The 23584-nt window shown below is 51.7% G+C and overlaps 9 non-coding genes and 20 pseudogenes across 9 annotated transcripts; all 29 read left to right on the top strand.

Annotated features, from left to right (window-relative positions):
• The first annotated feature begins 171 nt into the window (after window positions 1-171).
• Window positions 172-290, top strand: LOC148630461 (5S ribosomal RNA). Its single transcript, XR_015935162.1, has one exon. It is a non-coding gene; the product is annotated as a 5S ribosomal RNA (ribosomal RNA).
• Window positions 291-827: 537 nt separating this feature from the next.
• LOC148630460 (5S ribosomal RNA) lies at window positions 828-946 on the top strand (annotated as a pseudogene).
• A 537-nt stretch (window positions 947-1483) lies between these two features.
• Window positions 1484-1602, top strand: LOC148630459 (5S ribosomal RNA). The gene has a single exon (XR_015935161.1). It is a non-coding gene; the product is annotated as a 5S ribosomal RNA (ribosomal RNA).
• A 537-nt stretch (window positions 1603-2139) lies between these two features.
• LOC148630458 (5S ribosomal RNA) lies at window positions 2140-2258 on the top strand (annotated as a pseudogene).
• A 537-nt stretch (window positions 2259-2795) lies between these two features.
• On the top strand, window positions 2796-2914 carry LOC148630457 (5S ribosomal RNA). The gene has a single exon (XR_015935159.1). It is a non-coding gene; the product is annotated as a 5S ribosomal RNA (ribosomal RNA).
• Window positions 2915-3451: 537 nt separating this feature from the next.
• On the top strand, window positions 3452-3570 carry LOC148630456 (5S ribosomal RNA). The gene has a single exon (XR_015935169.1). It is a non-coding gene; the product is annotated as a 5S ribosomal RNA (ribosomal RNA).
• A 537-nt stretch (window positions 3571-4107) lies between these two features.
• On the top strand, window positions 4108-4226 carry LOC148630455 (5S ribosomal RNA; annotated as a pseudogene).
• Window positions 4227-4763: 537 nt separating this feature from the next.
• On the top strand, window positions 4764-4882 carry LOC148630454 (5S ribosomal RNA; annotated as a pseudogene).
• Window positions 4883-5419: 537 nt separating this feature from the next.
• LOC148630453 (5S ribosomal RNA) lies at window positions 5420-5538 on the top strand (annotated as a pseudogene).
• Window positions 5539-6075: 537 nt separating this feature from the next.
• Window positions 6076-6194, top strand: LOC148630452 (5S ribosomal RNA). The gene has a single exon (XR_015935158.1). It is a non-coding gene; the product is annotated as a 5S ribosomal RNA (ribosomal RNA).
• A 537-nt stretch (window positions 6195-6731) lies between these two features.
• LOC148630451 (5S ribosomal RNA) lies at window positions 6732-6850 on the top strand (annotated as a pseudogene).
• A 537-nt stretch (window positions 6851-7387) lies between these two features.
• LOC148630450 (5S ribosomal RNA) lies at window positions 7388-7506 on the top strand (annotated as a pseudogene).
• A 537-nt stretch (window positions 7507-8043) lies between these two features.
• Window positions 8044-8162, top strand: LOC148630449 (5S ribosomal RNA). Its single transcript, XR_015935157.1, has one exon. It is a non-coding gene; the product is annotated as a 5S ribosomal RNA (ribosomal RNA).
• Window positions 8163-8698: 536 nt separating this feature from the next.
• On the top strand, window positions 8699-8817 carry LOC148630448 (5S ribosomal RNA; annotated as a pseudogene).
• Window positions 8818-9354: 537 nt separating this feature from the next.
• On the top strand, window positions 9355-9473 carry LOC148630447 (5S ribosomal RNA; annotated as a pseudogene).
• A 537-nt stretch (window positions 9474-10010) lies between these two features.
• LOC148630446 (5S ribosomal RNA) lies at window positions 10011-10129 on the top strand. The gene has a single exon (XR_015935156.1). It is a non-coding gene; the product is annotated as a 5S ribosomal RNA (ribosomal RNA).
• A 537-nt stretch (window positions 10130-10666) lies between these two features.
• On the top strand, window positions 10667-10785 carry LOC148630445 (5S ribosomal RNA; annotated as a pseudogene).
• A 537-nt stretch (window positions 10786-11322) lies between these two features.
• Window positions 11323-11441, top strand: LOC148630444 (5S ribosomal RNA; annotated as a pseudogene).
• A 537-nt stretch (window positions 11442-11978) lies between these two features.
• LOC148630443 (5S ribosomal RNA) lies at window positions 11979-12097 on the top strand. Its single transcript, XR_015935155.1, has one exon. It is a non-coding gene; the product is annotated as a 5S ribosomal RNA (ribosomal RNA).
• A 537-nt stretch (window positions 12098-12634) lies between these two features.
• On the top strand, window positions 12635-12753 carry LOC148630442 (5S ribosomal RNA; annotated as a pseudogene).
• A 537-nt stretch (window positions 12754-13290) lies between these two features.
• On the top strand, window positions 13291-13409 carry LOC148630441 (5S ribosomal RNA; annotated as a pseudogene).
• Window positions 13410-13946: 537 nt separating this feature from the next.
• On the top strand, window positions 13947-14065 carry LOC148630440 (5S ribosomal RNA). The gene has a single exon (XR_015935171.1). It is a non-coding gene; the product is annotated as a 5S ribosomal RNA (ribosomal RNA).
• A 537-nt stretch (window positions 14066-14602) lies between these two features.
• LOC148630439 (5S ribosomal RNA) lies at window positions 14603-14721 on the top strand (annotated as a pseudogene).
• Window positions 14722-15782: 1061 nt separating this feature from the next.
• On the top strand, window positions 15783-15901 carry LOC148630438 (5S ribosomal RNA; annotated as a pseudogene).
• Window positions 15902-16438: 537 nt separating this feature from the next.
• On the top strand, window positions 16439-16557 carry LOC148630437 (5S ribosomal RNA; annotated as a pseudogene).
• A 1185-nt stretch (window positions 16558-17742) lies between these two features.
• On the top strand, window positions 17743-17861 carry LOC148630436 (5S ribosomal RNA; annotated as a pseudogene).
• A 539-nt stretch (window positions 17862-18400) lies between these two features.
• LOC148630435 (5S ribosomal RNA) lies at window positions 18401-18519 on the top strand (annotated as a pseudogene).
• Window positions 18520-19056: 537 nt separating this feature from the next.
• Window positions 19057-19175, top strand: LOC148630434 (5S ribosomal RNA; annotated as a pseudogene).
• Window positions 19176-19712: 537 nt separating this feature from the next.
• On the top strand, window positions 19713-19831 carry LOC148630433 (5S ribosomal RNA; annotated as a pseudogene).
• Window positions 19832-23584: the final 3753 nt, after the last annotated feature.

Raw genomic sequence — 23584 nt, 5'->3', positions numbered from 1 at the left:
CATTGGAAGGAAGCAAGAGTGAAAGGCTGAAGTGAAATAGAGCGGGGACGAAGGCAGTGAAGAGAGAGAACGTGGGAAGAAGAGAAAAACGCAAGGGAAAAAAAGCAGCGTCGTAAAAGAGGTGACGGAGCTGTCCTCTCAATAAGAAGGGTGCCAGCGAGCCTTGCTCTCGCTTACGGCCACACCCCCTTGAGCACGCCTGATCTCGTCTGATCTCGGAAGCTAAACAAGGATGGGCCTGGTTAGTACTTGGATGGGAGACCGCCTGGGAATACCAGGTGCTGTAAGCTTTTAAGCGCAGGAGGCGCCCTATCCCCGCTCGCTCGTTCATTCCCCTGTTCACACGTGCAGTGCGGCTTGTCCGTTTGTTTATTTGTCAGCTTTGGCGAGACACGGGTGCTTGTGTATTAGCGTGAGCGTTTTTTATTCTGATCAGGAACAGTTTTACAAGTCCGCAAAGGATCGAGGAAAGGTTTATCGCCAGCTGAAAAGAGACACAGCGCTTCGGCTGCGGAGACTTGTTCGGCTGGCGTTCGGAGAGTCGCGTTTTTCAGAATTGTATTGAGATCGTTTTCCACAGAGCTCAGATGTCAAAGCACAGCAGCAGCTCTCCACAGCGATCCTCTATAGCGCCCTTTCTCCCGCTGCTCCGTCCTCATTGGAAGGAAGCAAGAGTGAAAGGCTGAAGTGAAATAGAGCGGGGACGAAGGCGGTGAAGAGAGAGAACGTGGGAAGAAGAGAAAAACGCAAGGGAAAAAAAGCAGCGTCGTAAAAGAGGTGACGGAGCTGTCCTCTCAATAAGAAGGGTGCCAGCGAGCCTTGCTCTCGCTTACGGCCACACCCCCTTGAGCACGCCTGATCTCGTCTGATCTCGGAAACTAAACAGGAATGGGCCTGGTTAGAACTCGGATAGGAGACCGCCTGGGAATACCAGGTGCTGTAAGCTTTTAAGCGCAGGAGGCGCCCTATCCCCGCTCGCTCGCTCATTCCCCTGTTCACACGTGCAGTGCGGCTTGTCCGTCTGTTTATTTGTCAGCTTTGGCGAGACACGGGTGCTTGTGTATTAGCGTGAGCGTTTTTTATTCTGATCAGGAACAGTTTTACAAGTCCGCAAAGGATCGAGGAAAGGTTTATCGCCAGCTGAAAAGAGACACAGCGCTTCGGCTGCGGAGACTTGTTCGGCTGGCGTTCGGAGAGTCGCGTTTTTCAGAATTGTATTGAGATCGTTTTCCACAGAGCTCAGATGTCAAAGCACAGCAGCAGCTCTCCACAGCGATCCTCTATAGCGCCCTTTCTCCCGCAGCTCCGTCCTCATTGGAAGGAAGCAAGAGTGAAAGGCTGAAGTGAAATAGAGCGGGGACGAAGGCGGTGAAGAGAGAGAACGTGGGAAGAAGAGAAAAACGCAAGGGAAAAAAAGCAGCGTCGTAAAAGAGGTGACGGAGCTGTCCTCTCAATAAGAAGGGTGCCAGCGAGCCTTGCTCTCGCTTACGGCCACACCCCCTTGAGCACGCCTGATCTCGTCTGATCTCGGAAGCTAAACAAGGATGGGCCTGGTTAGTACTTGGATGGGAGACCGCCTGGGAATACCAGGTGCTGTAAGCTTTTAAGCGCAGGAGGCGCCCTATCCCCGCTCGCTCGCTCATTCCCCTGTTCACACGTGCAGTGCGGCTTGTCCGTCTGTTTATTTGTCAGCTTTGGCGAGACACGGGTGCTTGTGTATTAGCGTGAGCGTTTTTTATTCTGATCAGGAACAGTTTTACAAGTCCGCAAAGGATCGAGGAAAGGTTTATCGCCAGCTGAAAAGAGACACAGCGCTTCGGCTGCGGAGACTTGTTCGGCTGGCGTTCGGAGAGTCGCGTTTTTCAGAATTGTATTGAGATCGTTTTCCACAGAGCTCAGATGTCAAAGCACAGCAGCAGCTCTCCACAGCGATCCTCTATAGCGCCCTTTCTCCCGCAGCTCCGTCCTCATTGGAAGGAAGCAAGAGTGAAAGGCTGAAGTGAAATAGAGCGGGGACGAAGGCAGTGAAGAGAGAGAACGTGGGAAGAAGAGAAAAACGCAAGGGAAAAAAAGCAGCGTCGTAAAAGAGGTGACGGAGCCGTCCTCTCAATAAGAAGGGTGCCAGCGAGCCTTGCTCTCGCTTACGGCCACACCCCCTTGAGCACGCCTGATCTCGTCTGATCGCGGAAGCTAAACAGGGATGGGCCTGGTTAGTACTTGGATGGGAGACCGCCTGGGAATACCAGGTGCTGTAAGCTTTTAAGCGCAGGAGGCGCCCTATCCCCGCTCGCTCGCTCATTCCCCTGTTCACACGTGCAGTGCGGCTTGTCCGTCTGTTTATTTGTCAGCTTTGGCGAGACACGGGTGCTTGTGTATTAGCGTGAGCGTTTTTTATTCTGATCAGGAACAGTTTTACAAGTCCGCAAAGGATCGAGGAAAGGTTTATCGCCAGCTGAAAAGAGACACAGCGCTTCGGCTGCGGAGACTTGTTCGGCTGGCGTTCGGAGAGTCGCGTTTTTCAGAATTGTATTGAGATCGTTTTCCACAGAGCTCAGATGTCAAAGCACAGCAGCAGCTCTCCACAGCGATCCTCTATAGCGCCCTTTCTCCCGCAGCTCCGTCCTCATTGGAAGGAATTAAGAGTGAAAGGCTGAAGTGAAATAATGCGGGGACGAAGGCAGTGAAGAGAGAGAACGTGGGAAGAAGAGAAAAACGCAAGGGAAAAAAAGCAGCGTCGTAAAAGAGGTGACGGAGCTGTCCTCTCAATAAGAAGGGTGCCAGCGAGCCTTGCTCTCGCTTACGGCCACACCCCCTTGAGCACGCCTGATCTCGTCTGATCTCGGAAGCTAAACAAGGATGGGCCTGGTTAGTACTTGGATGGGAGACCGCCTGGGAATACCAGGTGCTGTAAGCTTTTAAGCGCAGGAGGCGCCCTATCCCCGCTCGCTCGTTCATTCCCCTGTTCACACGTGCAGTGCGGCTTGTCCGTCTGTTTATTTGTCAGCTTTGGCGAGACACGGGTGCTTGTGTATTAGCGTGAGCGTTTTTTATTCTGATCAGGAACAGTTTTACAAGTCCGCAAAGGATCGAGGAAAGGTTTATCGCCAGCTGAAAAGAGACACAGCGCTTCGGCTGCGGAGACTTGTTCGGCTGGCGTTCGGAGAGTCGCGTTTTTCAGAATTGTATTGACATCGTTTTCCACAGAGCTCAGATGTCAAAGCACAGCAGCAGCTCTCCACAGCGATCCTCTATAGCGCCCTTTCTCCCGCAGCTCCGTCCTCATTGGAAGGAAGCAAGAGTGAAAGGCTGAAGTGAAATAGAGCGGGGACGAAGGCGGTGAAGAGAGAGAACGTGGGAAGAAGAGAAAAACGCAAGGGAAAAAAAGCAGCGTCGTAAAAGAGGTGACGGAGCTGTCCTCTCAATAAGAAGGGTGCCAGCGAGCCTTGCTCTTGCTTATGGCCACACCCCCTTGAGCACGCCTGATCTCGTCTGATCTCGGAAGCTAAACAAGGATGGGCCTGGTTAGTACTTGGATGGGAGACCGCCTGGGAATACCAGGTGCTGTAAGCTTTTAAGCGCAGGAGGCGCCCTATCCCCGCTCGCTCGCTCATTCCCCTGTTCACACGTGCAGTGCGGCTTGTCCGTCTGTTTATTTGTCAGCTTTGGCGAGACACGGGTGCTTGTGTATTAGCGTGAGCGTTTTTTATTCTGATCAGGAACAGTTTTACAAGTCCGCAAAGGATCGAGGAAAGGTTTATCGCCAGCTGAAAAGAGACACAGCGCTTCGGCTGCGGAGACTTGTTCGGCTGGCGTTCGGAGAGTCGCGTTTTTCAGAATTGTATTGAGATCGTTTTCCACAGAGCTCAGATGTCAAAGCACAGCAGCAGCTCTCCACAGCGATCCTCTATAGCGCCCTTTCTCCCGCAGCTCCGTCCTCATTGGAAGGAAGCAAGAGTGAAAGGCTGAAGTGAAATAGAGCGGGGACGAAGGCAGTGAAGAGAGAGAACGTGGGAAGAAGAGAAAAACGCAAGGGAAAAAAAGCAGCGTCGTAAAAGAGGTGACGGAGCCGTCCTCTCAATAAGAAGGGTGCCAGCGAGCCTTGCTCTCGCTTATGGCCACACCCCCTTGAGCACGCCTGATCTCGTCTGATCGTGGAAGCTAAACAGGGATGGGCCTGGTTAGTACTTGGATGGGAGACCGCCTGGGAATACCAGGTGCTGTAAGCTTTTAAGCGCAGGAGGCGCCCTATCCCCGCTCGCTCGTTCATTCCCCTGTTCACACGTGCAGTGCGGCTTGTCCGTTTGTTTATTTGTCAGCTTTGGCGAGACACGGGTGCTTGTGTATTAGCGTGAGCGTTTTTTATTCTGATCAGGAACAGTTTTACAAGTCCGCAAAGGATCGAGGAAAGGTTTATCGCCAGCTGAAAAGAGACACAGCGCTTCGGCTGCGGAGACTTGTTCGGCTGGCGTTCGGAGAGTCGCGTTTTTCAGAATTGTATTGAGATCGTTTTCCACAGAGCTCAGATGTCAAAGCACAGCAGCAGCTCTCCACAGCGATCCTCTATAGCGCCCTTTCTCCCGCTGCTCCGTCCTCATTGGAAGGAAGCAAGAGTGAAAGGCTGAAGTGAAATAGAGCGGGGACGAAGGCGGTGAAGAGAGAGAACGTGGGAAGAAGAGAAAAACGCAAGGGAAAAAAAGCAGCGTCGTAAAAGAGGTGACGGAGCTGTCCTCTCAATAAGAAGGGTGCCAGCGAGCCTTGCTCTCGCTTACGGCCACACCCCCTTGAGCACGCCTGATCTCGTCTGATCTCGGAAACTAAACAGGAATGGGCCTGGTTAGAACTCGGATAGGAGACCGCCTGGGAATACCAGGTGCTGTAAGCTTTTAAGCGCAGGAGGCGCCCTATCCCCGCTCGCTCGCTCATTCCCCTGTTCACACGTGCAGTGCGGCTTGTCCGTCTGTTTATTTGTCAGCTTTGGCGAGACACGGGTGCTTGTGTATTAGCGTGAGCGTTTTTTATTCTGATCAGGAACAGTTTTACAAGTCCGCAAAGGATCGAGGAAAGGTTTATCGCCAGCTGAAAAGAGACACAGCGCTTCGGCTGCGGAGACTTGTTCGGCTGGCGTTCGGAGAGTCGCGTTTTTCAGAATTGTATTGACATCGTTTTCCACAGAGCTCAGATGTCAAAGCACAGCAGCAGCTCTCCACAGCGATCCTCTATAGCGCCCTTTCTCCCGCAGCTCCGTCCTCATTGGAAGGAAGCAAGAGTGAAAGGCTGAAGTGAAATAGAGCGGGGACGAAGGCAGTGAAGAGAGAGAACGTGGGAAGAAGAGAAAAACGCAAGGGAAAAAAAGCAGCGTCGTAAAAGAGGTGACGGAGCTGTCCTCTCAATAAGAAGGGTGCCAGCGAGCCTTGCTCTCGCTTACGGCCACACCCCCTTGAGCACGCCTGATCTCGTCTGATCTCGGAAACTAAACAGGAATGGGCCTGGTTAGAACTCGGATAGGAGACCGCCTGGGAATACCAGGTGCTGTAAGCTTTTAAGCGCAGGAGGCGCCCTATCCCCGCTCGCTCGCTCATTCCCCTGTTCACACGTGCAGTGCGGCTTGTCCGTCTGTTTATTTGTCAGCTTTGGCGAGACACGGGTGCTTGTGTATTAGCGTGAGCGTTTTTTATTCTGATCAGGAACAGTTTTACAAGTCCGCAAAGGATCGAGGAAAGGTTTATCGCCAGCTGAAAAGAGACACAGCGCTTCGGCTGCGGAGACTTGTTCGGCTGGCGTTCGGAGAGTCGCGTTTTTCAGAATTGTATTGAGATCGTTTTCCACAGAGCTCAGATGTCAAAGCACAGCAGCAGCTCTCCACAGCGATCCTCTATAGCGCCCTTTCTCCCGCAGCTCCGTCCTCATTGGAAGGAATTAAGAGTGAAAGGCTGAAGTGAAATAATGCGGGGACGAAGGCAGTGAAGAGAGAGAACGTGGGAAGAAGAGAAAAACGCAAGGGAAAAAAAGCAGCGTCGTAAAAGAGGTGACGGAGCTGTCCTCTCAATAAGAAGGGTGCCAGCGAGCCTTGCTCTCGCTTACGGCCACACCCCCTTGAGCACGCCTGATCTCGTCTGATCTCGGAAGCTAAACAAGGATGGGCCTGGTTAGTACTTGGATGGGAGACCGCCTGGGAATACCAGGTGCTGTAAGCTTTTAAGCGCAGGAGGCGCCCTATCCCCGCTCGCTCGTTCATTCCCCTGTTCACACGTGCAGTGCGGCTTGTCCGTTTGTTTATTTGTCAGCTTTGGCGAGACACGGGTACTTGTGTATTAGCGTGAGCGTTTTTTATTCTGATCAGGAACAGTTTTACAAGTCCGCAAAGGATCGAGGAAAGGTTTATCGCCAGCTGAAAAGAGACACAGCGCTTCGGCTGCGGAGACTTGTTCGGCTGGCGTTCGGAGAGTCGCGTTTTTCAGAATTGTATTGAGATCGTTTTCCACAGAGCTCAGATGTCAAAGCACAGCAGCAGCTCTCCACAGCGATCCTCTATAGCGCCCTTTCTCCCGCTGCTCCGTCCTCATTGGAAGGAAGCAAGAGTGAAAGGCTGAAGTGAAATAGAGCGGGGACGAAGGCGGTGAAGAGAGAGAACGTGGGAAGAAGAGAAAAACGCAAGGGAAAAAAAGCAGCGTCGTAAAAGAGGTGACGGAGCTGTCCTCTCAATAAGAAGGGTGCCAGCGAGCCTTGCTCTCGCTTACGGCCACACCCCCTTGAGCACGCCTGATCTCGTCTGATCTCGGAAACTAAACAGGAATGGGCCTGGTTAGAACTCGGATAGGAGACCGCCTGGGAATACCAGGTGCTGTAAGCTTTTAAGCGCAGGAGGCGCCCTATCCCCGCTCGCTCGCTCATTCCCCTGTTCACACGTGCAGTGCGGCTTGTCCGTCTGTTTATTTGTCAGCTTTGGCGAGACACGGGTGCTTGTGTATTAGCGTGAGCGTTTTTTATTCTGATCAGGAACAGTTTTACAAGTCCGCAAAGGATCGAGGAAAGGTTTATCGCCAGCTGAAAAGAGACACAGCGCTTCGGCTGCGGAGACTTGTTCGGCTGGCGTTCGGAGAGTCGCGTTTTTCAGAATTGTATTGACATCGTTTTCCACAGAGCTCAGATGTCAAAGCACAGCAGCAGCTCTCCACAGCGATCCTCTATAGCGCCCTTTCTCCCGCAGCTCCGTCCTCATTGGAAGGAAGCAAGAGTGAAAGGCTGAAGTGAAATAGAGCGGGGACGAAGGCAGTGAAGAGAGAGAACGTGGGAAGAAGAGAAAAACGCAAGGGAAAAAAAGCAGCGTCGTAAAAGAGGTGACGGAGCTGTCCTCTCAATAAGAAGGGTGCCAGCGAGCCTTGCTCTCGCTTACGGCCACACCCCCTTGAGCACGCCTGATCTCGTCTGATCTCGGAAACTAAACAGGAATGGGCCTGGTTAGAACTCGGATAGGAGACCGCCTGGGAATACCAGGTGCTGTAAGCTTTTAAGCGCAGGAGGCGCCCTATCCCCGCTCGCTCGCTCATTCCCCTGTTCACACGTGCAGTGCGGCTTGTCCGTCTGTTTATTTGTCAGCTTTGGCGAGACACGGGTGCTTGTGTATTAGCGTGAGCGTTTTTTATTCTGATCAGGAACAGTTTTACAAGTCCGCAAAGGATCGAGGAAAGGTTTATCGCCAGCTGAAAAGAGACACAGCGCTTCGGCTGCGGAGACTTGTTCGGCTGGCGTTCGGAGAGTCGCGTTTTTCAGAATTGTATTGAGATCGTTTTCCACAGAGCTCAGATGTCAAAGCACAGCAGCAGCTCTCCACAGCGATCCTCTATAGCGCCCTTTCTCCCGCAGCTCCGTCCTCATTGGAAGGAATTAAGAGTGAAAGGCTGAAGTGAAATAATGCGGGGACGAAGGCAGTGAAGAGAGAGAACGTGGGAAGAAGAGAAAAACGCAAGGGAAAAAAAGCAGCGTCGTAAAAGAGGTGACGGAGCTGTCCTCTCAATAAGAAGGGTGCCAGCGAGCCTTGCTCTCGCTTACGGCCACACCCCCTTGAGCACGCCTGATCTCGTCTGATCTCGGAAGCTAAACAAGGATGGGCCTGGTTAGTACTTGGATGGGAGACCGCCTGGGAATACCAGGTGCTGTAAGCTTTTAAGCGCAGGAGGCGCCCTATCCCCGCTCGCTCGTTCATTCCCCTGTTCACACGTGCAGTGCGGCTTGTCCGTTTGTTTATTTGTCAGCTTTGGCGAGACACGGGTGCTTGTGTATTAGCGTGAGCGTTTTTTATTCTGATCAGGAACAGTTTTACAAGTCCGCAAAGGATCGAGGAAAGGTTTATCGCCAGCTGAAAAGAGACACAGCGCTTCGGCTGCGGAGACTTGTTCGGCTGGCGTTCGGAGAGTCGCGTTTTTCAGAATTGTATTGAGATCGTTTTCCACAGAGCTCAGATGTCAAAGCACAGCAGCAGCTCTCCACAGCGATCCTCTATAGCGCCCTTTCTCCCGCAGCTCCGTCCTCTTTGGAAGGAAGCAAGAGTGAAAGGCTGAAGTGAAATAGAGCGGGGACGAAGGCAGTGAAGAGAGAGAACGTGGGAAGAAGAGAAAAACGCAAGGGAAAAAAGCAGCGTCGTAAAAGAGGTGACGGAGCTGTCCTCTCAATAAGAAGGGTGCCAGCGAGCCTTGCTCTCGCTTACGGCCACACCCCCTTGAGCACGCCTGATCTCGTCTGATCTCGGAAACTAAACAGGAATGGGCCTGGTTAGAACTCGGATAGGAGACCGCCTGGGAATACCAGGTGCTGTAAGCTTTTAAGCGCAGGAGGCGCCCTATCCCCGCTCGCTCGCTCATTCCCCTGTTCACACGTGCAGTGCGGCTTGTCCGTCTGTTTATTTGTCAGCTTTGGCGAGACACGGGTGCTTGTGTATTAGCGTGAGCGTTTTTTATTCTGATCAGGAACAGTTTTACAAGTCCGCAAAGGATCGAGGAAAGGTTTATCGCCAGCTGAAAAGAGACACAGCGCTTCGGCTGCGGAGACTTGTTCGGCTGGCGTTCGGAGAGTCGCGTTTTTCAGAATTGTATTGACATCGTTTTCCACAGAGCTCAGATGTCAAAGCACAGCAGCAGCTCTCCACAGCGATCCTCTATAGCGCCCTTTCTCCCGCAGCTCCGTCCTCATTGGAAGGAAGCAAGAGTGAAAGGCTGAAGTGAAATAGAGCGGGGACGAAGGCAGTGAAGAGAGAGAACGTGGGAAGAAGAGAAAAACGCAAGGGAAAAAAAGCAGCGTCGTAAAAGAGGTGACGGAGCTGTCCTCTCAATAAGAAGGGTGCCAGCGAGCCTTGCTCTCGCTTACGGCCACACCCCCTTGAGCACGCCTGATCTCGTCTGATCTCGGAAACTAAACAGGAATGGGCCTGGTTAGAACTCGGATAGGAGACCGCCTGGGAATACCAGGTGCTGTAAGCTTTTAAGCGCAGGAGGCGCCCTATCCCCGCTCGCTCGCTCATTCCCCTGTTCACACGTGCAGTGCGGCTTGTCCGTCTGTTTATTTGTCAGCTTTGGCGAGACACGGGTGCTTGTGTATTAGCGTGAGCGTTTTTTATTCTGATCAGGAACAGTTTTACAAGTCCGCAAAGGATCGAGGAAAGGTTTATCGCCAGCTGAAAAGAGACACAGCGCTTCGGCTGCGGAGACTTGTTCGGCTGGCGTTCGGAGAGTCGCGTTTTTCAGAATTGTATTGACATCGTTTTCCACAGAGCTCAGATGTCAAAGCACAGCAGCAGCTCTCCACAGCGATCCTCTATAGCGCCCTTTCTCCCGCAGCTCCGTCCTCATTGGAAGGAAGCAAGAGTGAAAGGCTGAAGTGAAATAGAGCGGGGACGAAGGCAGTGAAGAGAGAGAACGTGGGAAGAAGAGAAAAACGCAAGGGAAAAAAAGCAGCGTCGTAAAAGAGGTGACGGAGCTGTCCTCTCAATAAGAAGGGTGCCAGCGAGCCTTGCTCTCGCTTACGGCCACACCCCCTTGAGCACGCCTGATCTCGTCTGATCTCGGAAGCTAAACAAGGATGGGCCTGGTTAGTACTTGGATGGGAGACCGCCTGGGAATACCAGGTGCTGTAAGCTTTTAAGCGCAGGAGGCGCCCTATCCCCGCTCGCTTGCTCATTCCCCTGTTCACACGTGCAGTGCGGCTTGTCCGTCTGTTTATTTGTCAGCTTTGGCGAGACACGGGTGCTTGTGTATTAGCGTGAGCGTTTTTTATTCTGATCAGGAACAGTTTTACAAGTCCGCAAAGGATCGAGGAAAGGTTTATCGCCAGCTGAAAAGAGACACAGCGCTTCGGCTGCGGAGACTTGTTCGGCTGGCGTTCGGAGAGTCGCGTTTTTCAGAATTGTATTGAGATCGTTTTCCACAGAGCTCAGATGTCAAAGCACAGCAGCAGCTCTCCACAGCGATCCTCTATAGCGCCCTTTCTCCCGCTGCTCCGTCCTCATTGGAAGGAAGCAAGAGTGAAAGGCTGAAGTGAAATAGAGCGGGGACGAAGGCGGTGAAGAGAGAGAACGTGGGAAGAAGAGAAAAACCCAAGGGAAAAAAAGCAGCGTCGTAAAAGAGGTGACGGAGCTGTCCTCTCAATAAGAAGGGTGCCAGCGAGCCTTGCTCTCGCTTACGGCCACACCCCCTTGAGCACGCCTGATCTCGTCTGATCGCGGAAGCTAAACAGGGATGGGCCTGGTTAGTACTTGGATGGGAGACCGCCTGGGAATACCAGGTGCTGTAAGCTTTTAAGCGCAGGAGGCGCCCTATCCCCGCTCGCTCGCTCATTCCCCTGTTCACACGTGCAGTGCGGCTTGTCCGTCTGTTTATTTGTCAGCTTTGGCGAGACACGGGTGCTTGTGTATTAGCGTGAGCGTTTTTTATTCTGATCAGGAACAGTTTTACAAGTCCGCAAAGGATCGAGGAAAGGTTTATCGCCAGCTGAAAAGAGACACAGCGCTTCGGCTGCGGAGACTTGTTCGGCTGGCGTTCGGAGAGTCGCGTTTTTCAGAATTGTATTGAGATCGTTTTCCACAGAGCTCAGATGTCAAAGCACAGCAGCAGCTCTCCACAGCGATCCTCTATAGCGCCCTTTCTCCCGCAGCTCCGTCCTCATTGGAAGGAATTAAGAGTGAAAGGCTGAAGTGAAATAGAGCGGGGACGAAGGCGGTGAAGAGAGAGAACGTGGGAAGAAGAGAAAAACGCAAGGGAAAAAAAGCAGCGTCGTAAAAGAGGTGACGGAGCTGTCCTCTCAATAAGAAGGGTGCCAGCGAGCCTTGCTCTCGCTTACGGCCACACCCCCTTGAGCACGCCTGATCTCGTCTGATCTCGGAAACTAAACAGGAATGGGCCTGGTTAGAACTCGGATAGGAGACCGCCTGGGAATACCAGGTGCTGTAAGCTTTTAAGCGCAGGAGGCGCCCTATCCCCGCTCGCTCGCTCATTCCCCTGTTCACACGTGCAGTGCGGCTTGTCCGTCTGTTTATTTGTCAGCTTTGGCGAGACACGGGTGCTTGTGTATTAGCGTGAGCGTTTTTTATTCTGATCAGGAACAGTTTTACAAGTCCGCAAAGGATCGAGGAAAGGTTTATCGCCAGCTGAAAAGAGATACAGCGCTTCGGCTGCGGAGACTTGTTCGGCTGGCGTTCGGAGAGTCGCGTTTTTCAGAATTGTATTGAGATCGTTTTCCACAGAGCTCAGATGTCAAAGCACAGCAGCAGCTCTCCACAGCGATCCTCTATAGCGCCCTTTCTCCCGCAGCTCCGTCCTCATTGGAAGGAAGCAAGAGTGAAAGGCTGAAGTGAAATAGAGCGGGGACGAAGGCAGTGAAGAGAGAGAACGTGGGAAGAAGAGAAAAACGCAAGGGAAAAAAAGCAGCGTCGTAAAAGAGGTGACGGAGCTGTCCTCTCAATAAGAAGGGTGCCAGCGAGCCTTGCTCTCGCTTACGGCCACACCCCCTTGAGCACGCCTGATCTCGTCTGATCTCGGAAGCTAAACAAGGATGGGCCTGGTTAGTACTTGGATGGGAGACCGCCTGGGAATACCAGGTGCTGTAAGCTTTTAAGCGCAGGAGGCGCCCTATCCCCGCTCGCTCGTTCATTCCCCTGTTCACACGTGCAGTGCGGCTTGTCCGTTTGTTTATTTGTCAGCTTTGGCGAGACACGGGTGCTTGTGTATTAGCGTGAGCGTTTTTTATTCTGATCAGGAACAGTTTTACAAGTCCGCAAAGGATCGAGGAAAGGTTTATCGCCAGCTGAAAAGAGACACAGCGCTTCGGCTGCGGAGACTTGTTCGGCTGGCGTTCGGAGAGTCGCGTTTTTCAGAATTGTATTGAGATCGTTTTCCACAGAGCTCAGATGTCAAAGCACAGCAGCAGCTCTCCAGAGCGATCCTCTATAGCGCCCTTTCTCCCGCTGCTCCGTCCTCATTGGAAGGAAGCAAGAGTGAAAGGCTGAAGTGAAATAGAGCGGGGACGAAGGCGGTGAAGAGAGAGAACGTGGGAAGAAGAGAAAAACGCAAGGGAAAAAAAGCAGCGTCGTAAAAGAGGTGACGGAGCTGTCCTCTCAATAAGAAGGGTGCCAGCGAGCCTTGTTCTCGCTTACGGCCACACCCCCTTGAGCACGCCTGATCTCGTCTGATCTCGGAAACTAAACAGGGATGGGCCTGGTTAGAACTCGGGTAGGAGACCGCCTGGGAATACCAGGTGCTGTAAGCTTTTAAGCGCAGGAGGCGCCCTATCCCCGCTCGCTCGCTCATTCCCCTGTTCACACGTGCAGTGCGGCTTGTCCGTCTGTTTATTTGTCAGCTTTGGCGAGACACGGGTGCTTGTGTATTAGCGTGAGCGTTTTTTATTCTGATCAGGAACAGTTTTACAAGTCCGCAAAGGATCGAGGAAAGGTTTATCGCCAGCTGAAAAGAGACACAGCGCTTCGGCTGCGGAGACTTGTTCGGCTGGCGTTCGGAGAGTCGCGTTTTTCAGAATTGTATTGAGATCGTTTTCCACAGAGCTCAGATGTCAAAGCACAGCAGCAGCTCTCCACAGCGATCCTCTATAGCGCCCTTTCTCCCGCTGCTCCGTCCTCATTGGAAGGAAGCAAGAGTGAAAGGCTGAAGTGAAATAGAGCGGGGACGAAGGCGGTGAAGAGAGAGAACGTGGGAAGAAGAGAAAAATGCAAGGGAAAAAAAGCAGTGTCGTAAAAGAGGTGACGGAGCTGTCCTCTCAATAAGAAGAGTGCCAGCGAACCTTGCTCTCGCTTACGGCCACACCCCCTTGAGCATGCCTGATCTTGTCTGATCTCGGAAGCTAAACAGGGATGGGCCTGGTTAGTACTTGGATGGGAGACCGCCTGGGAATACCAGGTGCTGTAAGCTCTTAAGCGCAGGAGGCGTCCTATCCCCGCTCGCTCGCTCATTCCCCTGTTCACACGTGCAGTGCGGCTTGTCCGTTTGTTTATTTGTCAGCTTTGGCGAGACATGGGTGCTTGTGTATTAGCGTGAGCGTTTTTTATTCTGATCAGGAACAGTTTTACAAGTCCGCAAAGGATCGAGGAAAGGTTTATCGCCAGCTGAAAAGAGACACAGCGCTTCGGCTGCGGAGACTTGTTCGGCTGGCGTTCGGAGAGTCGCGTTTTTCAGAATTGTATTGAGATCGTTTTCCACAGAGCTCAGATGTCAAAGCACAGCAGCAGCTCTCCACAGCGATCCTCTATAGCGCCCTTTCTCCCGCTGCTCCGTCCTCATTGGAAGGAAGCAAGAGTGAAAGGCTGAAGTGAAATAGAGCGGGGACGAAGGCGGTGAAGAGAGAGAACGTGGGAAGAAGAGAAAAATGCAAGGGAAAAAAAGCAGTGTCGTAAAAGAGGTGACGGAGCTGTCCTCTCAATAAGAAGAGTGCCAGCGAGCATTGCTCTTGCTTACGGCCACACCCCCTTGAGCACGCCTGATCTCGTCTGATCTCGGAAGCTAAACAGGGATGGGCCTGGTTAGTACTTGGATGGGAGACCGCCTGGGAATACCAGGTGCTGTAAGCTTTTAAGCGCAGGAGGCGCCCTATCCCCGCTCGCTCGCTCATTCCCCTGTTCACACGTGCAGTGCGGCTTGTCCGTCTGTTTATTTCTCAGCTTTGGCGAGACACGGGTGCTTTTGTATTAGCGTGAGCGTTTTTTATTCTGATCATGAACAGTTTAACAAGTCCGCAAAGGATCGAGGAAAGGTTTATCGCCAGCTGAAAAGAGACACAGCGCTTCGGCTGTGGAGACTTGTTCGGCTGGCGTTCGGAGAGTCGCGTTTTTCAGAATTGTATTGAGATCGTTTTCCACAGAGCTCAGATGTCAAAGCACAGCAGCAGCTCTCCACAGCAATCCTCTATAGCGCCCTTTCTCCCGCAGCTCCGTCCTCATTGGAAGGAAGCAAGAGTGAAAGGCTGAAGTGAAATAGAGCGGGGACGAAGGCAGTGAAGAGAGAGAACGTGGGAAGAAGAGAAAAACGCAAGGGAAAAAAAGCAGCGTCGTAAAAGAGGTGACGGAGCTGTCCTCTCAATAAGAAGGGTGCCAGCGAGCCTTGCTCTCGCTTACGGCCACACCCACTTGAGCACGCCTGATCTCGTCTGATCTCGGAAGCTAAACAGGGATGGGCCTGGTTAGTACTTGGATGGGAGACCGCCTGGGAATACCAGGTGCTGTAAGCTTTTAAGCGCAGGAGGCGCACTATCCCCGCTCGCTCGCTCATTCCCCTGTTCACACGTGCAGTGCGGCTTGTCCGTCTGTTTATTTGTCAGCTTTGGCGAGACGCGGGTGCTTGTGTATTAGCGTGAGCGTTTTTTATTCTGATCAGGAACAGTTTTACAAGTCCGCAAAGGATCGAGGAAAGGTTTATCGCCAGCTGAAAAGAGACACAGCGCTTCGGCTGTGGAGACTTGTTCGGCTGGCGTTCGGAGAGTCGCGTTTTTCAGAATTGTATTGAGATCGTTTTCCACAGAGCTCAGATGTCAAAGCACAGCAGCAGGTCTCCACAGCGATCCTCTATAGCGCCCTTTCTCCCGCAGCTCCGTCCTCATTGGAAGGAAGCAAGAGTGAAAGGCTGAAGTGAAATAGAGCGGGGACGAAGGCAGTGAAGAGAGAGAACGTGGGAAGAAGAGAAAAACGCAAGGGAAAAAAAGCAGCGTCGTAAAAGAGGTGACGGAGCTGTCCTCTCAATAAGAAGGGTGCCAGCGAGCCTTGCTCTCGCTTACGGCCACACCCCCTTGAGCACGCCTGATCTCATCTGATCTCGGAGACTAAACAGGGATGGGCCTGGTTAGTACTTGGATGGGAGACTTGCTTGTGTATTAGCCTGAGCGTTTTTTATTCTGATCAGGAACAGTTTTACAAGTCCGCAAAGGATCGAGGAAAGGTTTATCGCCAGCTGAAAAGAGACACAGCGCTTCGGCTGTGGAGACTTGTTCGGCTGGCGTTCGAAGAGTCGCGTTTTTCAGAATTGTATTGAGATCGTTTTCCACAGAGCTCAGATGTCAAAGCACAGCAGCAGCTCTCCACAGCGATCCTCTATAGCGCCCTTTCTCCCGCAGCTCCGTCCTCATTGGAAGGAAGCAAGAGTGAAAGGCTGAAGTGAAATAGAGCGGGGACGAAGGCAATGAAGAGAGAGAGAACGTGGGAAGAAGAGAAAAACGCAAGAGAAAAAAAGCAGCGTCGTAAAAGAGGTGACGGAGCTGTCCTCTCAATAAGAAGGGTGCCAGCGAGCCTTGCTCGCGCTTACGGCCACACCCCCTTGAGCACGCCTGATCTCGTCTGATCTCGGAAGCTAAACAGGAATGGGCCTGGTTAGTACTTGGATGGGAGACCGCCTGGGAATACCAGGTGCTGTAAGCTTTTAAGCGCAGGAGGCGCCCTATCCCCGCTCGCTCGCTCCTTCCCCTGTTCACACGTGCAGTGCGGCTTGTCCGTCTGTTTATTTGTCAGCTTTGGCGAGACACGGGTGCTTGTGTATTAGCGTGAGCGTTTTTTATTCTGATCAGGAACAGTTTATCAAGTCCGCAAAGGATCGAGGAAAGGTTTATCGCCAGCTGAAAAGAGACACAGCGCTTCGGCTGTGGAGACTTGTTCGGCTGGCGTTCGGAGAGTCGCGTTTTTCAGAATTGTATTGAGATCGTTTTCCACAGAGCTCAGATGTCAAAGCACAGCAGCAGCTCTCCACAGCGATCCTCTATAGCGCCCTTTCTCCCGCAGCTCCGTCCTCATTGGAAGGAAGCAAGAGTGAAAGGCTGAAGTGAAATAGAGCGGGGACGAAGGCAGTGAAGAGAGAGAACGTGGGAAGAAGAGAAAAACGCAAGGGAAAAAAAGCAGCGTCGTAAAAGAGGTGACGGAGCTGTCCTCTCAATAAGAAGGGTGCCAGCGAGCCTTGCTCTTACTTACGGCCACACCCCCTTGAGCACGCCTGATCTCGTCTGATTTCGGAAGCTAAACAGGGATGGGCCTGGTTAGTACTTGGATGGGAGACCCCCTGGGAATACCAGGTGCTGTAAGCTTTTAAGCGCAGGAGGCGCCCTATCCCCGCTCGCTCGCTCATTCCCCTGTTCACACGTGCAGTGCGGCTTGTCCGTCTGTTTATTTGTCAGCTTTGGCGAGACACGGGTGCTTGTGTATTAGCGTGAGCGTTTTTTATTCTGATCAGGAACAGTTTTACAAGTCCGCAAAGGATCGAGGAAAGGTTTATCGCCAGCTGAAAAGAGACACAGCGCTTCGGCTGTGGAGACTTGTTCGGCTGGCGTTCGGAGAGTCGCGTTTTTCAGAATTGTATTGAGATCGTTTTCCACAGAGCTCAGATGTCAAATCACAGCAGCAGCTCTCCACAGCGATCCTCTATAGCGCCCTTTCTCCCGCAGCTCCGTCCTCATTGGAAGGAAGCAAGAGTGAAAGGCTGAAGTGAAATAGAGCGGGGACGAAGGCAGTGAAGAGAGAGAACGTGGGAAGAAGAGAAAAACGCAAGGGAAAAAAAGCAGCGTCGTAAAAGAGGTGACGGAGCTGTCCTCTCAATAAGAAGGGTGCCAACGAGCCTTGCTCTCGCTTACGGCCACACCCCCTTAAGCACGTCTGATCTCGAAAGCTAAACAGGGATGGGCCTGGTTAGTACTTGGGTGGGAGACCGCCTGGGAATACCAGGTGTTGTGAGCTTTTAAGCGCAGGAGGCGCCCTATCCCCGCTCGCTCGCTCATTCCCCTGTTCACACGTGCAGTGCGGCTTGTCCGTCTGTTTATTTGTCAGCTTTGGCGAGACACGGGTGCTTGTGTATTAGCCTGAGCGTTTTTTATTCTGATCAGGAACAGTTTTACAAGTCCGCAAAGGATCGAGGAAAGGTTTATCGCCAGCTGAAAAGAGACACAGCGCTTCGGCTGTGGAGACTTGTTCGGCTGGCGTTCGAAGAGTCGCGTTTTTCAGAATTGTATTGAGATCGTTTTCCACAGAGCTCAGATGTCAAAGCACAGCAGCAGCTCTCCACAGCGATCCTCTATAGCGCCCTTTCTCCCGCAGCTCCGTCCTCATTGGAAGGAAGCAAGAGTGAAAGGCTGAAGTGAAATAGAGCGGGGACGAAGGCAGTGAAGAGAGAGAGAACGTGGGAAGAAGAGAAAAACGCAAGAGAAAAAAAGCAGCGTCGTAAAAGAGGTGACGGAGCTGTCCTCTCAATAAGAAGGGTGCCAGCGAGCCTTGCTCGCGCTTACGGCCACACCCCCTTGAGCACGCCTGATCTCGTCTGATCTCGGAAGCTAAACAGGAATGGGCCTGGTTAGTACTTGGATGGGAGACCGCCTGGGAATACCAGGTGCTGTAAGCTTTTAAGCGCAGGAGGCGCCCTATCCCCGCTCGCTTGCTCATTCCCCTGTTCACACGTGCAGTGCGGCTTGTCCGTCTGTTTATTTGTCAGCTTTGGCGAGACACGGGTGCTTGTGTATTAGCGTGAGCGTTTTTTATTCTGATCAGGAACAGTTTTACAAGTCCGCAAAGGATCGAGGAAAGGTTTATCGCCAGCTGAAAAGAGACACAGCGCTTCGGCTGTGGAGACTTGTTCGGCTGGCGTTCGGAGAGTCGCGTTTTTCAGAATTGTATTGAGATCGTTTTCCACAGAGCTCAGATGTCAAAGCACAGCAGTAGCTCTCCACAGCGATCCTCTATAGCGCCCTTTCTCCCGCAGCTCCGTCCTCATTGGAAGGAAGCAAGAGTGAAAGGCTGAAGTGAAATAGAGCGGGGACGAAGGCAGTGAAGAGAGAGAGAACGTGGGAAGAAGAGAAAAACGCAAGGGAAAAAAAGCAGCGTCGTAAAAGAGGTGACGGAGCTGTCCTCTCAATAAGAAGGGTGCCAGCGAGCCTTGCTCTCGCTTACGGCCACACCCCCTTGAGCACGCCTGATCTCGTATGATCTCGGAAGCTAAACAGGAATGGACCTGGTTAGTACTTGGATGGGAGACCCCCTGGGAATACCAGGTGCTGTAAGCTTTTAAGCGCAGGAGGCGCCCTATCCCCGCTCGCTCGCTCATTCCCCTGTTCACACGTGCAGTGCGGCTTGTCCGTCTGTTTATTTGTCAGCTTTGGCGAGACACGGGTGCTTGTGTATTAGCGTGAGCGTTTTTTATTCTGATCAGGAACAGTTTTACAAGTCCGCAAAGGATCGAGGAAAGGTTTATCGCCAGCTGAAAAGAGACACAGCGCTTCGGCTGTGGAGACTTGTTCGGCTGGCGTTCGGAGAGTTGCGTTTTTCAGAATTGTATTGAGATCGTTTTCCACAGAGCTCAGATGTCAAATCACAGCAGCAGCTCTCCACAGCGATCCTCTATAGCGCCCTTTCTCCCGCAGCTCCGTCCTCATTGGAAGGAAGCAAGAGTGAAAGGCTGAAGTGAAATAGAGCAGGGACGAAGGCAGTGAAGAGAGAGAACGTGGGAAGAAGAGAAAAACGCAAGGGAAAAAAAGCAGCGTCGTAAAAGAGGTGACGGAGCTGTCCTCTCAATAAGAAGGGTGCCAGCGAGCCTTGCTCTCACTTATGGCCACACCCCCTTGAGCACACCTGATCTCGTCGGATCTTGGAAACTAAACAGGGATGGGCCTGGTTAGTACTTGGATGGGAAACCGCCTGGGAATACCAGGTGCTGTAAGCTTTTAAGCGCAGGAGGCGCCCTATCCCCGCTCGCTCGCTCATTCCCCTGTTCACACGTGCAGTGCGGCTTGTCCGTCTGTTTATTTGTCAGCTTTGGCGAGACACGGGTGCTTGTGTATTAGCGTGAGCGTTTTTTATTCTGATCAGGAACAGTTTTACAAGTCCGCAAAGGATCGAGGAAAGGTTTATCGCCAGCTGAAAAGAGACACAGCGCTTCGGCTGTGGAGACTTGTTCGCCTGGCGTTCGGAGAGTCGCGTTTTTCAGAATTGTATTGAGATCGTTTTCCACAGAGCTCAGATGTCAAAGCACAGCAGCAGCTCTCCACAGCGATCCTCTATAGCGCCCTTTCTCCCGCAGCTCCGTCCTCATTGGAAGGAAGCAAGAGTGAAAGGCTGAAGTGAAATAGAGCGGGGACGAAGGCAGTGAAGAGAGAGAACGTGGGAAGAAGAGAAAAACGCAAGGGAAAAAAAGCAGCGTCGTAAAAGAGGTGACGGAGCTGTCCTCTCAATAAGAAGGGTGCCAGCGAGCCTTGCTCTTGCTTACGGCCACACCCCCTTGAGCGCTCCTGATCTTGTCTGATCTCGGAAGCTAAACAGCGATGGGCCTGGTTAGTACTTGGATGGGAGACTGTCTGGGAATACCAGGTGCTGTAACCTTTTAAGCGCAGGAGGCGCCCTATCCCCGCTCGCTCGCTCATTCCCCTGTTCACACGTGCAGTGCGGCTTGTCCGTCTGTTTATTTGTCAGCTTTGGCGAGACACGGGTGCTTGTGTATTAGCGTGAGAGCTTTTTATTCTGATCAGGAACAGTTTTACAAGTCCGCAAAGGATCGAGGAAAGGTTTATCGCCAGCTGAAAAGAGACACAGCGCTTCGGCTGTGGAGACTTTATTAATAAGGCCCCTCAGTAGTTGAGATCTCTGTTATACCCATCTAGAAACATGCAATCAGCATGTTATTGCTGAAGCAATAGTCACAACATTATTCCACACCTGGGTGAGAGGCGGGTTATGATGACAGTCATGCTTTCTACACCTTATACTGAGCTCAGAAATGGACCAAGCGGACATCTCACAAGCAGATCCCTCCGCGTATAAGAAAGGCAACTTGTCTCAGCAAAAATACCACGGATTCACATCCAAAATATGATAAAAAGGCAAAAACCCCACACTTGGAATGCAAACCTACCCTAAAAAGGAAACACGGTTTTAAAACGAACTTGATTTTCCCCTGGAGAAACCTTTTTATGGACACACATCGCATCTATTACACATGTAGAACTAAATATAAAGATAAAACTTCATATAAGAAGTCATGACATATCACACATGACGAAGTCTGGTCCAGAATAAACAGTTTACACTGACCCACCTTTATTTACCCTGGTCACTCACTTCTATTAACTGTTTAACTGGGTAACAAATTAATATTTGTTTCAATTTGGGATCTACACCTGGGAGCCCTGAAATGTTGGCCAGAGGGGAGAAGCTGATATTCAGACGTGAGAATATATTAAAAAAAAGGATCTGATGTTGTTTTTCACCTGTCTAATCAAAGCTTGTTCAAAAAGTATCTGATTATAGGACACACGAGTTTATAATCATACTCATTCCACTTTTTAACCCCGTATATATGCACAATATGAAACGTATATACACTAAATCTCACGTGTGACTCCCATAATATACATTTCTTTACGAAAATTAGGAACACTTACTACAATTATCAACCCCCCATGACGAGGCAATATTTCATACCTTTGTTTCTTTGTGGGTTCAAAGTTCTGTCCTGTCGTTTCACACGTAACGTTTTGGTAGTTATCTCAATTTTCCTTTGCAATTATCTCCAAGATCATCATCAACGTTTTGTAAAACGCTATGCACAACTGATATTTAAAGAAAGTCCTGTACCAAAACGTCTTCGTAGGGAAAGACAACTTTTTTTTCCTTACGTTAGTCGCTACACGGTTACTCAGAAAATCCATTCACCGCCTTTAAAAAAAAAGTTTCGTTTTTTATTGTGGTTCACTGACATTTCTGTCACAATTCTGAGGGACCCCAAATAAAATTCACTTGCCGGTATAAAGACGCCGGCGAGGATAAGACAGGTATCGAGCCACCTGCGTATCTAGCGGACGTTTAAAATAAAAAAATGGCGTGTAATGTTGCGAAGGGCTACTGTTTTTTTTATAGTTTGTCGATTGTAAGGGACGTGGGCCGCGACAGAAATACTGGACGGGGTGGGAAAAGGTTTATAGATGGTTTATTGTACCGCAACGGTCACAATTGACTCACCAGCAAAGATGGCGCCGAGGCCACATCGACTCCCTCCCGCCCTGCCTCGCACCGAAGCTCGAGCTGCGGAGCGCGACGCCAAACCGCCGGTCCACGGGCGCGGGCGCCGGACATAGATGTCATAAACCCTTCCGAGGCGCAGGAATTATAGATCACTGTAGTTTCTTCTGGACCCGGGTTAGGGACAGTGTGCCCTCCGTGAGAGTCTTCTGAGGAAGCCAGTGTCTCATGGGTGTCCAGGCTTGGTACCATCTGTCCATCACAGGACACACAGACACACACACTCACACACCCTGGACAGGACACCAGTCCATCACAGGACACACACACACTCACTCACACACCCTGGACAGGACACCAGTCCATCACAGGACACACACACACTCACACACCCTGGACAGGACACCAGTCACTCACAGGACACACACACACACTCACACACCCTGAACAGGACACCAGTCCCTCACAGGACACACACACACAACCTGGATAGGACACCAGTCCCTCACAGGACACTCAGACACACACACTCACACACCCTGGACAGGAACCAGTCCATCACATGACAAACACACACTCACTCACACACCCTGGACAGGACAGCACTCCATCACAGGACACACACACACCAGGGCCAGTTTTCCCAGAAGCCAATTAGCCCAAAAGCCTGTCTTTGGACCCGGAGAACACAGGGAGAACATGCAGACTCCACACAGACAGTCCCCCCGGGTCCAGACCCGAGCCCGGAGCCCCCCGCGCTGAACCCCTCCGTACAGACGGCCGCACACAGCTCCGTTGTTCCCGATTCCCGAGGTGATCTGTTAAAAGAAGCCGGTGTGTTGCCTCCAGGTGACATTTCCTACTGGAGTCAGGACAGGAAGCTCTTCTGTACACAGAAGGGGGTGGGGAACAAGCCACCCAGCCCTGTGGTTGAAGCCGATACCCCGGCTTCTCTCCAGACACAGCTGGGTGAGCTCCTCCAGTCAGTACAGGGGGCTCTACTGTACACAGAGGGTGGTGGGGGTGTGGAACAACTCCTTTGTTCGGGGCCTTGGGGCATTCTTGTTGTGAAAGGCGCTATATAAAAAAACTGAATTGAAATTGAATCTTACAGGTTTGGGTTTTTCGGAGATCTTGTCAGAGATCTTGTCTGACGTGCCATTTCAAAAACGTAACGACACTCCTCACGTCCAAGCGCCGCCGGTCTGTGATGTAACGTATGCTTACACAACCATGACGGTTTCATCATGGACAGCACGAAAGCCCGAAAAGTGGTTGACGTTTTAATTTGGCGATGGATCCCAGTTTTTTTTTTATTTTGGAGGCCAAAAAGGACAAAAAAGGAAACGTCTGGAGGTGGATCGATGGTCATCTCTGCGGTTGTTCTGATGTTCTGGAAAAAACAAAACAAAAAAAACGGCTCGCTTGCCCGGTCGTGTAGTGTTTCCACACCCCACGCAAATCAACTTCTCTTCGCCCCCGGGGGCTCGTCGCCCGCCGCACCCCTCTCACGTGATAGGGGCTTCCCCCGGCTGTGACGTACTTACCCTACCCCCTTTTCCGCCAACGTCATACCGAAGGTCGCGCTTCGGGCCGCGGCGATGTTGACGGACTGTCTTGTAGCGTGAGAAGGGTTTAAATTTTGACTTAAGGAGTTGGCCATCGTTATATTTCGCGAGGTATCATACGGGGGGAAAAAGAACATTTATATTTATCAACCTACTAGTAATACTGGGTGGATGTCACGTTCCCCAAAGTTCAGTGCCTCTCTCTAATAAAGTAGAAACGCGACATTAAACTCCGTTCGAAACGGGAGAAATCACCAAGACACGATACAACTGACGTCCGGAAAAGAAAAAAAGAACTCCTATTCCCATTTGTAATGACCCTGTCGTGTTTTTCCCGGTGTGCGCTTATCTTTCGGAGACCGTTTCTCTCTGGTGTTTTGCTGTTGGAATAAATGCCGAGGTGACCCTTCTGTGTGGAGTCTGCGTGTTCTCTCAAGCGGGTCGTTTCCTCCACCGCAGGGGCTGGTCGAACCGGGGTCTCCCAATCGTCACAGAAGTGTGTGTCGTTTTGGGTGGTGGTGGGGGGGTGCATCGGGGATACTGCACCCCG

The sequence above is a fragment of the Lepisosteus platostomus genome, unplaced genomic scaffold, assembly GCF_059453375.1.
Source record: "Lepisosteus platostomus isolate fLepPlt1 unplaced genomic scaffold, fLepPlt1.hap1 Scaffold_96_H1, whole genome shotgun sequence".
Classification (NCBI taxonomy): Eukaryota; Metazoa; Chordata; class Actinopteri; order Semionotiformes; family Lepisosteidae; genus Lepisosteus; species Lepisosteus platostomus.
Note: the sequence above shows the minus strand (reverse complement) of the source record. Positions and strands in the feature narration are given on the sequence as shown.